Here is a 14,094-nt window from a genome sequence, read left to right on the forward strand (position 1 = left end):
AAAAAAAAAGTGCATCTCAGAGTCCCTGGCATGAGGTAATAATAATGATATGAATGGCCAACATCTACTGAGGTCTTACACGGTGCCAGGCATTGTGGATTATCCCTGGAGAGAGTTTTCATTATTATTATTATCTCTTTCACACAACGGAACAATGGAAGCAGACAGAGGAGTCAAACCCAGCAGCCTGACTCTACAGCCCTTGCTCACATCCTGTTGGGATATATTTTTCATTTGCCAAAACCTGAGTACAATTTATGTTCCTTCCATCACCCGGTGACCAACATTGATGGTCACCTGTAGGAGTGGGCATGTGGGTTGGAGGGGGTTTTCCCTCTAGGACCTTTCAGTCTAGAGGGAGGGGTAAAGGATTACAGTAAAACAGGAAAGCGGGAAGGGGAGAGGGGTGTCCATTGGGAGCCTCACTCAGGCTCAGGCTCTATCCCTTCCCTGGCTCACGTGTGTCTCTGTGCTGCCAGTGCCCACCGTGTGTGGGACTGTGCCCCTCCAGCCTGTGGTCCACAGGGAATGTGGATCCCCTCTCTCCCACTGTCATAGACCGGATCCCATAGAAGGGCACTGATGGCTCAGCCTGGCTATGCCATGGGGCTACTGCTAGTTGACAACTGATATCTCATCTTCCCTTCTTGCTTAACTTAAAAACAGATCATACTTCAGATGGCAACGTATCCAGTGAAAAGAAGACATTTCTCAGATTAGCTTGCAGCTAGGAGAGGCCATGAGATTTAATTCTACTGGTGGAACTATTATTTAGAACTTTCAGTAAGACTCCATAGTGGTGGGGCTGGGGGAGGCATTATACATGTTTTTGTCTTCCCTCACTTCCTCCTCATGTCAAGATGGAGAAATATAGATTTGCTGGCTGGAGTCCCAGCAGCCATCTTGGACCATGAGGTCACTTTGACATTGAATGCCATGCTCCAGGATGGTATATCAGAAAGATAGGAGCCCAAGGTCCTAGTGATACTTTGGGCCTGCCACGTCAGCCCCTGATACCTGTGCCAGACTGCTTTTACATGAGTGGGAAATAAAATCCTAATTTAAACACTTGTTTCTTTTTTCTAGTGATATGCAGCCAGATCGAATCCTGGCTGATGTACTCCCCCACTGTGTGATAGGTGGTTTAGGTCGGGTGGGAGGTACACTAGGATGATAGAACCACCAGGGACAAATAAAGTGGGTAGGGGAGGGCCCACCAGGCAATAGTGCTCTTAGACAAAATGACAGCAGACCCACTACAAAGACCTGTCACTTGCTGGGTGCTTCCTAAGGGCTCAGCTCTCTGCTAGGTGCTACACCTGCATCATTATTTAATCCACACCAAAATGCTGTGACAAGACTCTCTTGTGACCATGGTTATTCTCAATGTACAAATGAGGGAACAAAGACTCAGGAAGGTCACTTTACAAGGCCACTTATTTGGGATCCAGGCTCTAATCTGGATCTTTTTGACTCAGGGACAAACCCTTAAGCCCTACATGGACCCCAGAAAGCTGTGCAGATATGAAAGCAGGAGAGCGGCCCCAATCAGATCTGCGGCTTTGTCTCATCACAAAAGTGAAAGAAACAGATCGGAGAAGGGAGTGGTACCTGGCAGACCAGAGGCAGGAAGACACATGGCAGAGCCTGCCATGACTCAGACTAAATGGAGACGGGCAATGCCTGTGAGGTTGCGCTGAGTGGTCCCCGGGACTGGAGTGCTTTCACCGGTAACTCCTTCTCAAGCCCTTGGTGGGGCTGGTCCCTATTAGATATGAGATTTAATTCGTAGGTTTCTACTAGGAGCCACTATAGATGAATGCACTATCTCAAGTTCATGTTTGATGACACATTATAACCCATGACTGGCCATCAGGAAGTGTGCTGATATTTTTTCAATACAGTTTTTTAAATTATGAGCTTTTCAAGAGGCAAAATCAGATTGCTTGGGGGTGTATGTGTCCATGTGAAATGAAATGAAAATTAAGAAGATAATGCTGCTATTGAAAAAAATCACTCGGCTCTAAATCAAGATGGTACATCTGAGGAATAGTCTCCATCTGATCTCTTGGCAGTATGTCTCAGACCAAAGAACTATTTAGACACTAAGGGTTTTGTTTGGTTTTGTTTCACCAGTTATCAAGCCTAAGAAACTTCCCAGTTATGCCAAATCCTGCAAAATGATGAAGACTATCATTTGCCGCTATTTACAATGGAAAAAAACCATTCATAAGTTCTTCCTGCTGGCCAAGAATGGAGGAGTTTCACTGCCTTGGCTCTTAATAATACTTTTGCTTTATGTTTTTCTTGTTAACATTTCAAGAGTGTAGTCTGTCTTCAGCAAATCAGAGACAGCTGATACAAACAGTAACTAATAACATGTTTGCCCGGACGAATGGTATCATGCTATGTTCACTAGCGTCCACCGAACCCCCTGATATAATAGCTTCCCCATTTGAGCACTGTTTATCTTGGTTTTCTTCCAACCTCACTGGCCGAGGGCTCTGGGCTCCCTTCCTGTTTTTACACATTATCTCTCTCTGTCATTCAGACCAGATCTTTAATTCCATCTCTAGGACACACTCTCCAGTCTGCCTTCAACGTTGAGTTTTCCCCAGAAATCCAGACCTGCTAACATCTCCACATGGATGTCTGATAGGCACGTGCAGATTAAGATGGCCAAAGCAAGAACCCTCAATTTCTCCCTGCCCCAAACTGCCTTCTCTCTCGACCTTCCCATCTCAGTCAAGGGCACCACTCAGTTGCTCAAACCAAAAATCTAAGGGTTGTGTTTGATGAATGTCTCTCCTTCACTGCCCCCAAATCCAACCCATTCTTCAGCTTTACCTCCAAACAGTTAACTCTGGTAGGTCCTCATCCTCTATCTCTGCCACAGTCATCAGACTCCCAACGGGACTCACTGCACTTCCTGTTTCCACTTGGTCCTACACAGGGCTTTACACTCAGCAGTAAGAGTTAGCTTTGGAAAATCCAAATCAGACCATGTCAGTCGTCTGTTTAAAACCCTCCAGTGCCTCCTCGTTGACCTTGCATAAAATCTGAGCTCCTTCCTTGCCCCTTTCCCAAGCCCATTCTTTCCTCCCTGTTGCTTACCAAGCATCAGCCTTGCTGGCCTCCTCTGAGGTCCCGAGACACACCTCACTCCTTTTTGCCTTGGGGCCCGAGGCTCTAGCTGGTTGCTTGTCCCTGAATGCTGCTGGTTGGCTCCTGGCCGTCATTCAGAGCTTAGCTTAAATGGACCTCTCTAGAATGGCCCTTCTAGATGGTCTACTCATCTCAAGTAGTGTTCTTCCACCCTATGTTAAGTTTTTACACAGTTCATATTGCTAGCCTGGATTTTTCTCTTGCCCTTATTTTCTGTCTCATCCCACCAGAATGTTAGCTTCATGAGAATAGAGACCTTTGTGTCTTTTTTCCTACTGTGTCCCCAGGACCTGCGTCAGTGCGTGGCCTCTGGCAAGCATTAACTGAATATTTGTTGGATGGCTGAGTTTCCAAAAGTCTTGTATTTTGCTCCATATGGTCTGACATCTTCTGTATTACAGTCTGCTTTGTTACCTAATTTTTGTAACCATGCAGCTCATTCACAAGTACTGAATTTTCAAAGGTGGTGCATATTTAGTATGTGATTCACTCATTAAAAATTCTAGACTTTTGAGTGTATCCTGTGACTCAAATAATGTATTGATGGGAAAACTTTCAAGTAGTCAACCATTTTACCAAGTCAATGGCATCTGTGATTAATAGACATTACTTAGAGATAGTCCTTATTATTCCATGCACTTTACATATATTAACTTTTAATTCTCATATAACCCTGTGAGTCTGGAACTATTATTGTCTCTATTTTGCAAATGGGCTGGGTGTATTAGTTTTCCAATTCTGTGTAACAAATTACCATAAACTGAGTGGCTTAAAAGAACCCCTGTTTACTATAAGTTCACAGTTCTGTGGGTCAGAAGTCTGGGTAGAGCTCATTGTGTTCTCTGAGCAGAGTCTTACCCAATGAAATCAGGGTGTTAGCTGGGCTGGGTTCTTGTGTGGAGGCTTTGGAGGAAAATCCACTTCCAAGCCCATTTGGTTTGGTGACAGAATCCAGTTCCTTGTGGCTGTAGATCTGAGGTTGCTGTTTCCTTGCTGGATCTCAGCTCTTAAAGGCTGCTCTCATTCCTGAGCACATGACCCCCTTGTGCTTTGAGTCTCTGACTTCCTCTTCTGCTTTCAGCCAGGGGAGACTCACCTAACGGGGTCAGGCCCAGCCATATATACCCTTATCTTACGGTCAATTGACTTGGCCTTCATTACATCTTCAAAATCCCTTCCCCAAAATAGATTAGTGTTTGCTTGAATACCCAAGATACAAGACTGAGACTATCATTATTGTACAAACAATAATTGAGCCCAAATTATAATCCATGCTCACAAATGATCTTAATTAGAAAAACTTCTAGCTAGCCACAACAAGTGTTTCGTTTTTCTTCTTCATTTTTACCACTTGACAGTGACGGGGATCACTTAACAGCAAGAATGTTGTCAGTTTAAGTCTATTATGGTGCTTTTGGGGGGATAAAAGATGAGGAGCCAGGACTGACCTTGAGCCGTTGTAAAATACGGCTCCTGGCTCCGCTCTCCGCAGAGGTGCTGGCAGAGGCTCATCTTGTTCCAAGTGAATGAATCAGAGAGAACGGAATGTGATTTATTTGAGTTGGTGTTTCCAAGAGATGAGCGTCTGTGCCATTCTGAGGAGGACAGCTGCTTTTTACAACTTTGCCTTCTTGGAAAGGCCCTGTATGCCCGTGCTCCCTGTGGTATAGACCAGGGTCAGACCTGCAGCTCCCCATGGCCAGAGCTCCTAGCTGGCACTTAGGAGCAGCCCTCTGCTCTGCACTTGGGCCACTGTTTCCTGGAGAGCTGGAGTTTGCAAGGTTGCTGGCCCTTGCCATCAACCAAAACATCCTCAGTTCTGAGGTTCCTTCATATTTTAATTCACATGAGGAAAAGATGTAAACTTGAGATTCTGTTTTTTTTTTTTTTTTTTTGCCGTACGTGGGCCTCTCACTGCTGTGGCCTCTCCCATCGTGGAGCACAGGCTCCGGACACGCAGGCTCAGCGGCCATGGCTCACGGGCCCAGCCGCTCTGCGGCATGTGGGATCTTCCCGGACCGGGTCATGAACCCACATCCCCTGCATCGGCAGGTGGATTCTCAACCACTGCACCACCAGGGAAGCCCGAGATTCTGGATTATTTTTGCACCTAAAGAATTAGGTTACTGCCTAATGTGTCAGATATTGCCTCACACCAGGCTATGAGTCCAAGTAAACAGTAAAGTTCAGAACTGGAGTGGACCTTTGGGATCATCTGGTCCAGGGATTCCAACCCCAACATGCCTGGACCCCTAAGGCATCCAGAATTAGAACCCATGGTCTTTGTGTACAAAACTTTGTGTGTGTATACTTCTATGGCTCTTTAGCAGAGCCATCTGTAGCTTTTGTCAGACCCTCAAAGGCATCTCTGTGCACCCAAAATTAAGAACAACTGATCTAAGGACCTACTGTATAGTACAGGGAACTATATTCAATATCTTTTTAATAGTCTATAGTTGTTAAATTTGGGACTTTCTGAAGATGATAAGAGGACTTTTGGAGAATGACTAAACCCATACTCTGGAGTGAAGAGAACTTTTACCTCATACATGGGAGACACCAAGCTATAAAGACTATCCGGAAGACCTAAACCAATGGAGAGACATGCTGTGATCCCAGATCGGAAGACTCAACGTAGTAAAGTTGTGAATTCTCCCCAGTCGATGAGGTGCATTTCTTTTCAAAATCCCATCAGGATTTTTTTATAGATACAGAAGAGCTGACTCTAAAACTTGTCTAGAAAGAAACAGCAATAGCTAAAACAATTTTGAGAAAGAAAAATAAAGTTGGAGGAATCACATTACCTGGATTTAAGACATCATTCAGACTGTGTGATATTGGGGAAGGGATGAATACATAGATCAACGAAACAGAGCAGGAAGTCCCATACAGCTACACACAAATATGGCCAACTGATCTCCAAAAAAAAAATTATCGAAGGAAGAATCCTCCTTTCAACTAATGGCGTTGGAACAATTGGACGTCCACAGGCAAAAACCAAAATCAAGCAAACAAAAAAGAACCTTAATCTAAACCTCACACTTTGTAAAAAATTAACTTAAAATTGATCATAGATCTAACTATAAAATACAGTACTCTAAAACATTTAGAATAAAACAGGAGAAAAATTTTCATTACCTAGACCTAAGGTTAGGCAAAGATTTCTCAGATAAGAGACCAAAAGCACAATCCATAAAGAAAGAAATCAATCTATTGGACTTCATCAAAATAAAGATTTCTGCTCTGAAAAAGATACTGTGAAAGAGGATGAAAAACACAAGCCACAGTCTGGAGAAAATATTTGCAAATCACATATCCGATTTAAAAAGTTGCATCCAGAATGTATAAAGGCAGCTCTAAAGTCAACAGTAAGAACACAAATAATCCAATTAAAAAGCATGTGGGGGCTTCCCTGGTGGCGCAGTGGTTGAGAGTCCACCTGCCGATGCAGGGGACATGGGTTCGTGGCCCCGTCCGGGAAGATCCCACATGCCGCGGAGTGGCTGGGCCCGTGAGCCATGGCCACTGAGCCTGCGCGTCCGGAGCCTGTGCTCCGCAATGGGAGAGGCCACAACAGTGAGAGGCCCGCGTACCGCAAAAAAAAAAAAAAAAGCAAGTGGATGATTTGAACAGACAGTTCACCAAAAAAGATTCACAGATGACAATATGCACATGAAAAGATGTTCAACCTCATTAGTCATAAGGGAAATATAAAATAAAGCTATGAGGAGAGACCATGCTCACCCACCAGAAGAGCTAAAATAAAAAATACTGACAATAGCAGTGCTGGTAAGGATACGGAGCAACTGGTCCTTCATACACACATTGGTGGAGATGCAGAATAGCTGGTACAGCCACTCTGGAAGACAATTTGGCAGTTTCTTAGAAAGATATAGCTATATCTATATACATCTTATAAAGATAAAGATATCTATATCTGTATCTATATATCTGTTACCATATGAATCAGCAATCCCACTGCTGGGAATTTACAACAGAGAAATAAAAACTCGTGTCCATGCAAAAACCTGTACACAAATGTTCCCAGAAGCTTTCTTTGTCAACACCAGTTCAATCCTTCAACAGGTGAATGGATAAACAGCCAATGGTATATCCATGCAATGGAATAGCCTTAGAAAGAAAAAGGAGTAAATATTGATACACATAACTTGGGTGGATCTCAAGGCCAAGTGTGTGCATGTGAGTGTGCTGGGGCTATTTTGGAGTAGACTAGTACTTTTGCATCCTCAGTCGTTTCCCAGCAGAGCCCAGGAAGCTCTGTGCCCAGCCTTCCCCAGCTCTTTGCAGAGTATCCCCTTGGAGTCTGTCTGTGGTGTCCAGGCCCCACAGCAGGGCGTACTCTATCTCACTGATATTTTTCCCAGCAGCCTTCCCTTTGGGGAACTGGGCTTGATCCTCCATCCAACCTGGGTCACCGCTGGCAATTCTCTCTAGGAACTGTCTTCCCTTTCTTATGCTTCTCCTCCACATCCCAAATCCTACCTCTTCTGTCCCTCTAATGCATCCCATTAACATAGTGAAAAGTGCCACCTCCACATCAAAGGGGACATTAGTCTCAGCTGTAATGTTTTAGGGTTTTTCATAGAAAGACTATAACTGTATACTACTTACCACTGCATTTTAAAAATTGATGTCATTTTTCTTTTATTACAAATGATGAAACACACAAGAGCATGTAAATCAGGTCTGCATTGGCCCTCCCCACTGGTCAGTATCCTGTGCTGCCCGTGAGGTCCCCCTCGTGGAGGCTAAGCCTTCCCCACGTGCAGTAGGTCTGGTCCTTCCTCCTACTTGACCAAATTCTTTTTCCCTCCGGTTCTCTCCTGTAGCATCAATTTTTTCCTTTCTGGTAAATCATTTCTTTCAGTGAGTTTACAGACGAGCTATTATTTCTCTCATCTTAGGGAAAAGGAAATTTCTCTTGACCCATTTCCCCTCCAGTTTTAGCTCCATTTCTCGAAAGCGGTGTCTCTCCTCACTGTCTTCTGTCTCTCTCACCCTTTCTCCAACTCCACCCAGACCTTCACCCCATCCTCCCCAACGAGACCTCCTCTTGCCGAATTCACTGATGCTCTCCGTCCCCACCTCACGTGACCTCTCAGCAGTGATTTACAGGGGATCATTCTCTCCTCTTAAAGCCCTTTCTCCACTTGTCTTCCTCTTACCTTGTCCGCTCCTCCCGACGCTGCCTCCATTCCTTTCCTGCTGACTCCTCGTCACCCCCGACCCCCGAAAGATGCGGGGCCCCGGGCTCAGTTCTTGTTTCCTTTTTCTACCCTCGTTCTTCTGGGAACTCCTCCAGCCTCCTGGCTTTACAGACTAGATTCCATCTAATTGAAGATGCCCTCAATTTTAAAAGCACCACTGAGTTCAGTTCCACCAGGATGGAAAAAACACTGCCAATTAAACTCTAACCTCCCATCATTCCAATGTCCATCACGTCCCTTTGTTCTAAGAGTCCCTGAGCTGCTCTGGGGTGAGTGGCACGGCTTCTCTGTCCCAAGCCATTGGGGTTGGGGGCAGCGTTCACACTCTTTTCTCTGTTCCTTTCCCCCAGCTCTCTTCATTGCCCAGCCTGTGGGATCATAGAGAGGTCTTGGAGATGTATCACCTGGGACTGTGACCAGCCTTGCTACTTACAGGGGAACTTACCCCGTGGGGTTGTGCCGTGTACAACATGCACAGCCGTGTATTGTTGCCTGGCTTCACCCACTCCTACAAGTCTTTTCTTCTCTCTTCATAGTACCCTGTCCTCGACTTTTGAAACTTAAAAGCAAGAATGAGACTCTTTAGTTCTGTGCATTCTTCTCTGTCATCCCTGAGGCAATGGCCATACCCTTGAGCCCATCACCATGGCTAAAAGTAGTGATGCCCTAATTGACATGGGCCCGGGAGCCCATCCCAGAATCAGTCACAGTGGGATTCTCTTGTTTTGCTTCATCCAATCAAATTTCTCCCTTGGGTGTAGGGGTTGGAGTCAATTCCAACCAAACGTCAAGGCTGCTGCCAACAGGGAGGGAGGGAATGAACATGGGGGCATCCCTGGGGTCTGCTTCACAGGGTCAAAGGCCAGGGAGGGTGTTTTGCAGATGGAGGAGACTTGGGCCTGTGTTTAGGCCCGTGGACAGGAAAAGGTTAAGGATGATGGAGGGAGAGGGCCTGTGTGTGATTAGGAGCAAAATCCTGGAGAAGAAGTGAGGTGGAGAGAGGGGGAGGGGCTCGAGTTGAAATGAGGGATGGATCTTCTCCCTCAAAGGAGGTGATGGTGATGAGATTTGTTAGTCAAGTGAAAGGAGGACCACTGAGGATATTCCCTGCCACCCTCGTGTCTCATGTGGGGTGAGCACTGTCTTGGCATGTGCAGCTTCATGGGACTCTTTGGGAAGTGTCAGTGGATAATTCTAGTTGACCCTTTCCATTAATGAGAATTGTTCCCATCTTAAGGGGTAGGGCACTTCAAGGCTAGGGTGTTTATTCACTTCTCTAATGAATAGGAAGTACGTCTACCTTACACATAGCTGCAGAATTTGGGAGAACACGTCATGCGGTAAGGGGATGTATGTGCAAAGGTTTCTTAAAAAGTCCTTCCTGGGAATCCCTGTGGCCTGGTGGTTAGGAATGTGGCCTCTGACACCAAACCGCCTGGGTTCACATCTGGGCTCTGCAACCCTGGGCAGGCTCCTGGCCTTCTCTGTGCCTCGGAGTCTTTGCTAGAAGTGGGGATGATGTCGCTACCTTCCTCATAGGGCTATTTGAAGGATCAGAGGTCTTAATACCTGTGTGTGTTTAGGAGACCGACTGGCACATATTAAATACTCTTAAATGTGAGCCATCAGTATTTGTAAGAATCCTGTGCCAATGCTAGTATGCACCGTCTTCAGACCGTTCGCTGTCTTTAGGAGTGAAACTTGTTTATTTCCCTAAGTCATGGAAACCTAAATTCTTCCAGTGCTATTCTCATTGGGGAAAAAGCATGCCGATGTTTAAAACGTGTTTCCATGTAGCCACATTTAAAATGTCATCATTGGTTCCTTTCTGGTGAACTACGCAGAAGTGAATCCTCTCTAGAACATTCCGTATTAACAATCATGGGAGGTGGTGCTGATTTGCCTTAATAAATAATTTATTTATGAATGTATTGATGGCAGCCCCTTCTCACACTGGGGCCCTTTCCCACTTCCTGGCCCGGATGAGAAGAGCTTTGGAAGGAGGGGCAATCAGGAATTGACACATTATCCCTGGGATTATCCGATGCAACACTACATGGAGAACACAGTTCCACTGTCCTTCCACAGTGGTGGCTCAAGGCTCCTGCTATAAGAGGAGGCCTTGCCCTGGAGGACTCCGGAAGCGTCACTGAAACAGCGTGGCTGAGGAAGAAACCACTGGTAAAGCAATGACGCCTCTGGTAGGGCCTTTCCGGCAGGAGGGAGTGGCTGTCCCTTGGAGCCTACCTTTCCCAACTATTTCAAATTTCTTTAATTCCTTCCTGGTGGTTTTTTTTTCCAATTAATAATTTTTCAGCTCCCCCCAGGGATTAATGAGTTGACCTAATACACGTCTTCATAAGTAGAGGCTGGCTTTCTACATATAGCACAAAAATAACAATTCATAATCCCTGCTTCAATAGCCCTCACAGCCTCCTGGCATCAATGCCTGCTTCTCGTGGGGCTGCTAGACCCTCACGTCCTAAGATGTGTCCCTTTAGGACAGGCTGCTCACGAGCCCACTGCACCCACCCCCATTCCCACTCTCCCCCAAAAGAAATCACACTGCAACGAATTGCACAACATAGCCGTTCTGAAATTCCAGAAAACCAACAGGCTTTCCACGCTCCTGGAAAAAAATCAAAAACCAAAACACTGCCAGAAACACGAATATTTGGCCAGTTGACTAATATACTGCAACGTCCACAGGGACCTCAAAGCACTTGGTATTGTCTGATAGAAAATGCCCCGATTGCCCTGTTGAAAGAACTGAGATCTAGAGTAATGAACAAGTATTATTTCCCTAAAATGAATCCAGCTGTAAATGGAGAGTGGGTTTCCTGACCCCTCCCGGGTGCACACAGATGCCGCTTGCCTGGGTCTTCTGCCCACTTCCAGAACAGCATTTCCTCATTTGCTTTCTGTGCTTTAGGGGTATCAGAGTGTGGCCTGCACAGTGACAGGTACTGAGTTAGAAAGGGTGAAGGGCACCCGTGTTCACCCCTGGTCTCTCATGGGTCACCCTCCAGAAACCAGGGTGGGCCTGATGCGGCCACAGCCACGCTTCCTGGCTGCTCAACATCACACGGATTCTGCTCTTCCGTTGCCTCTCATAACTTAAAACTGTGGGAAGCTGTGGAAGGCTGCCCCACCCCCGGGATCATTCCAAAGAAAACTGGGAGGCAGAGGCTAGTCTCAGTTCTTGCATGGAAACATTCATCAACGGTTTTTAAAATTGCCAGGGTTCTACTTTCATTTCATTCCTTGGGACTTGAATATTCAAATCTGGCATAGTCTTGAAGCCTGAAAGATGGATTGAAGAGATTTGGTACATCACTTGATCTTAAAAACAGGGCATACAAACTCTTAATAAATAGCTTTGAAGAGATCATGATTTTAGAGCCCGTGATTTATTACTCTATCAGAGGAAGAGGTGCAGGAGAAAACATACACTGAAATAAGCACGACTAGGGCAAACTAACCTCCTGCAAGAAGAAGATAATACCTCATTCCTCTCTCCCCCCTGAAATGCCCTGAAAAGAGCAGTTTAGTGCAGGAGTTTTGCAATCCGTTACAAAATTTCAGTGTCTATTGCAGGTTCAAATGCATAGGAAGTTCTTGCATTTTCTATTTCAGCTGTTCCCAGATCTCCTAAATAAAGCATTTCCCTAGTGTAGGCTCCCAGGGCTACATGTAGGGCAGTGGCTGGGTCTGCTTGCTGGGGTCAGGAAGGCTGTTCTTCCAGGAAGGGCTGCAAAGACCCTGGGAACGGGACCAGCCCAGCTCACAAGTATGAAGAGAATGTCGGGAGAGGAAGTGGTGGCTGTGAGTCAGCATGAGTCATCTCGTTCCAATGAGAATGAAGACTGAGGTGTGCGCCTTTTTTTTTGAGTCTCAATCGTGTGGACATCATTGGGAATGGAGGGAAATAACTGACTGTATGGTCGTTGCTTTTTAAGTTTCAAACTGACATTCCAGGCGGGCTGTGCCTGAGCCAGCATCTGCTTTTCCATCTTCACAGCCTGGTCCTGGGAAGGTGGAGCCCTCAGCTTCTCCCTGGTGAGTAGGTTTCTGTCACTTTCATGTTCATTTCTGCAGTTTGCCTCAGAGTCTCAGCTCTAGGAAAGCTGAGGGGTCTTGGAGTGGATACTGTGTTTCGTTGAGACATTGAAGATCTTTGACTTTAGAAAGGTGGCTCTCTGCCCTCGTCCCTGTAGCTACTGTCTGGGAACCTGATTGTTTGGAGTTTCTTAGCGGTTCATTGTGAGAATGCTCATCCTTTATTACCGAGGAGACAGTGATGCTTGGCTGGTTTAAAAGCTGTTTGAGACTCCTCTGTGGAGCCGAAGGGAAGTTCAGAGGTGGAGGTGGGTGACTAACCCAGCGGTGCTGAGGCCGGGCTGGCTTCCGCTTCTCAGAGGTGGAGGAAAGACAGCTTCTGAGCAATTTCTGGCCGCGTGGTCTGAGCTGCCCACTTTTAGTGCAAGAAATACACAATAAAGAGGCAGACTTTTGGCTTTTCTCTCTAAGAGCATGAGAAAGATTCCAGGAGCTTATTTGGTGTCTTTCGCCTTTCCTTAACACTGAAAAGTCACAAACAATAGTAAAATCAGAAAGAAAATTATGCCGCGGACTGGGGGGCAGGGGGTGAGGAAGGGGGAATTGAGTGGTTTTGAGACCCGACTTGACCTCGGTATGTGTTTCTCAAGCTGTTAACATTCTGATAAAGCTTAGCTTTACTGTCAAGTAAAATACAGGAAACTTTTTTTTTTCAAATGTCGTCTGGTTACTGTAAATGAAACGGTTAAAATGTCATAAATACCTTATGGTAAACATTTTTCAAATTTGCTTAAAAATCTGCACATCAGTAAGCAGGGTATGACAGAGCTTTTTCAGTACAGTCATTTGAGTGTGTGGGCTTCCTGGGTTACTAATGAGTCAGCACCTGATTTCTAAACTTGGAGCAGCTGAGAGAACATTCGATTTGCCCCCAGCACTGTGTGGTGGCTGGCGGGCCCCCTGTAGGAGGATTCGGCTGTTTGGTCTTCGTTAAAACCAACTTTGGATGCCTCCCCTGTTTTGGTGACGCCTCCAGCTTCGGTCCCAGCTCTGCTATGTGTGGCTGGAGGGGTCCCTGTGTCGGACCATCTCCTTTCGCTGACATTGATGGTTTTTAGGTTATGCCATGACCGGATTGGTTGAGTATACGGTTGGTTCAATTAAAAATCCAGAGTTTATGAAAGGCTGGGGTGGCCCAGGGCTGAAGCTGTCCTGGCTGAGGGACCCAGTGGGAGAGGCGGTCACCGTGTGAGCTTCAAAGCCCAAGTTCTGCAGGTGACACGTGGCGTGGGAAGATGGTCAGCTTAAAATCCGAGAGCGGGATTCCGAGGAAGAAAACCTCCCTCCAGTTTTATTCTTCTTATCTATAAAATGAGAAAACTATTAAGAACATTAAAAAAAAATTAACGATTGGGTTGCAGGCTAGCAGCTCAAGGGCCCAACGCAGGCCTGTTTGAATCCATCCACCCCATTAAGTCCTGCTGACCGGCCCGGGATTGGTTTCTTGTGTTCCAAAGACTGTTGTAGGGGATCCCATATTCTTTGGGTCACAGGCCCTGATGAACCCTCATGTCGCAAGGCTCTTATAGCCTTGGGCTTCCAGACCGTGCGTGACACCACCCGTTTCAGGGGACGCCTGGGA

At 46.0% G+C, this 14,094-nt stretch overlaps 1 long non-coding RNA gene across 1 annotated transcript in view; it reads left to right on the plus strand.

The window, feature by feature from the left end:
• Positions 1–10,954: 10,954 nt before the first annotated feature.
• The window catches only part of LOC308628144, a 57,535-nt gene continuing 54,395 nt past the window's right edge, over positions 10,955–14,094 (plus strand). Inside the window, exon 1 of the long non-coding RNA XR_014017501.1 lies at positions 10,955–12,452. This is a non-coding gene — a long non-coding RNA (uncharacterized lncRNA). The remainder of the gene's footprint in view (positions 12,453–14,094) is intronic.

Source organism: Mesoplodon bidens (genome assembly GCF_964165515.1).
Source record: "Mesoplodon bidens genome assembly, chromosome: 14".
NCBI classification, from domain to species: domain Eukaryota; kingdom Metazoa; phylum Chordata; class Mammalia; order Artiodactyla; family Ziphiidae; genus Mesoplodon; species Mesoplodon bidens.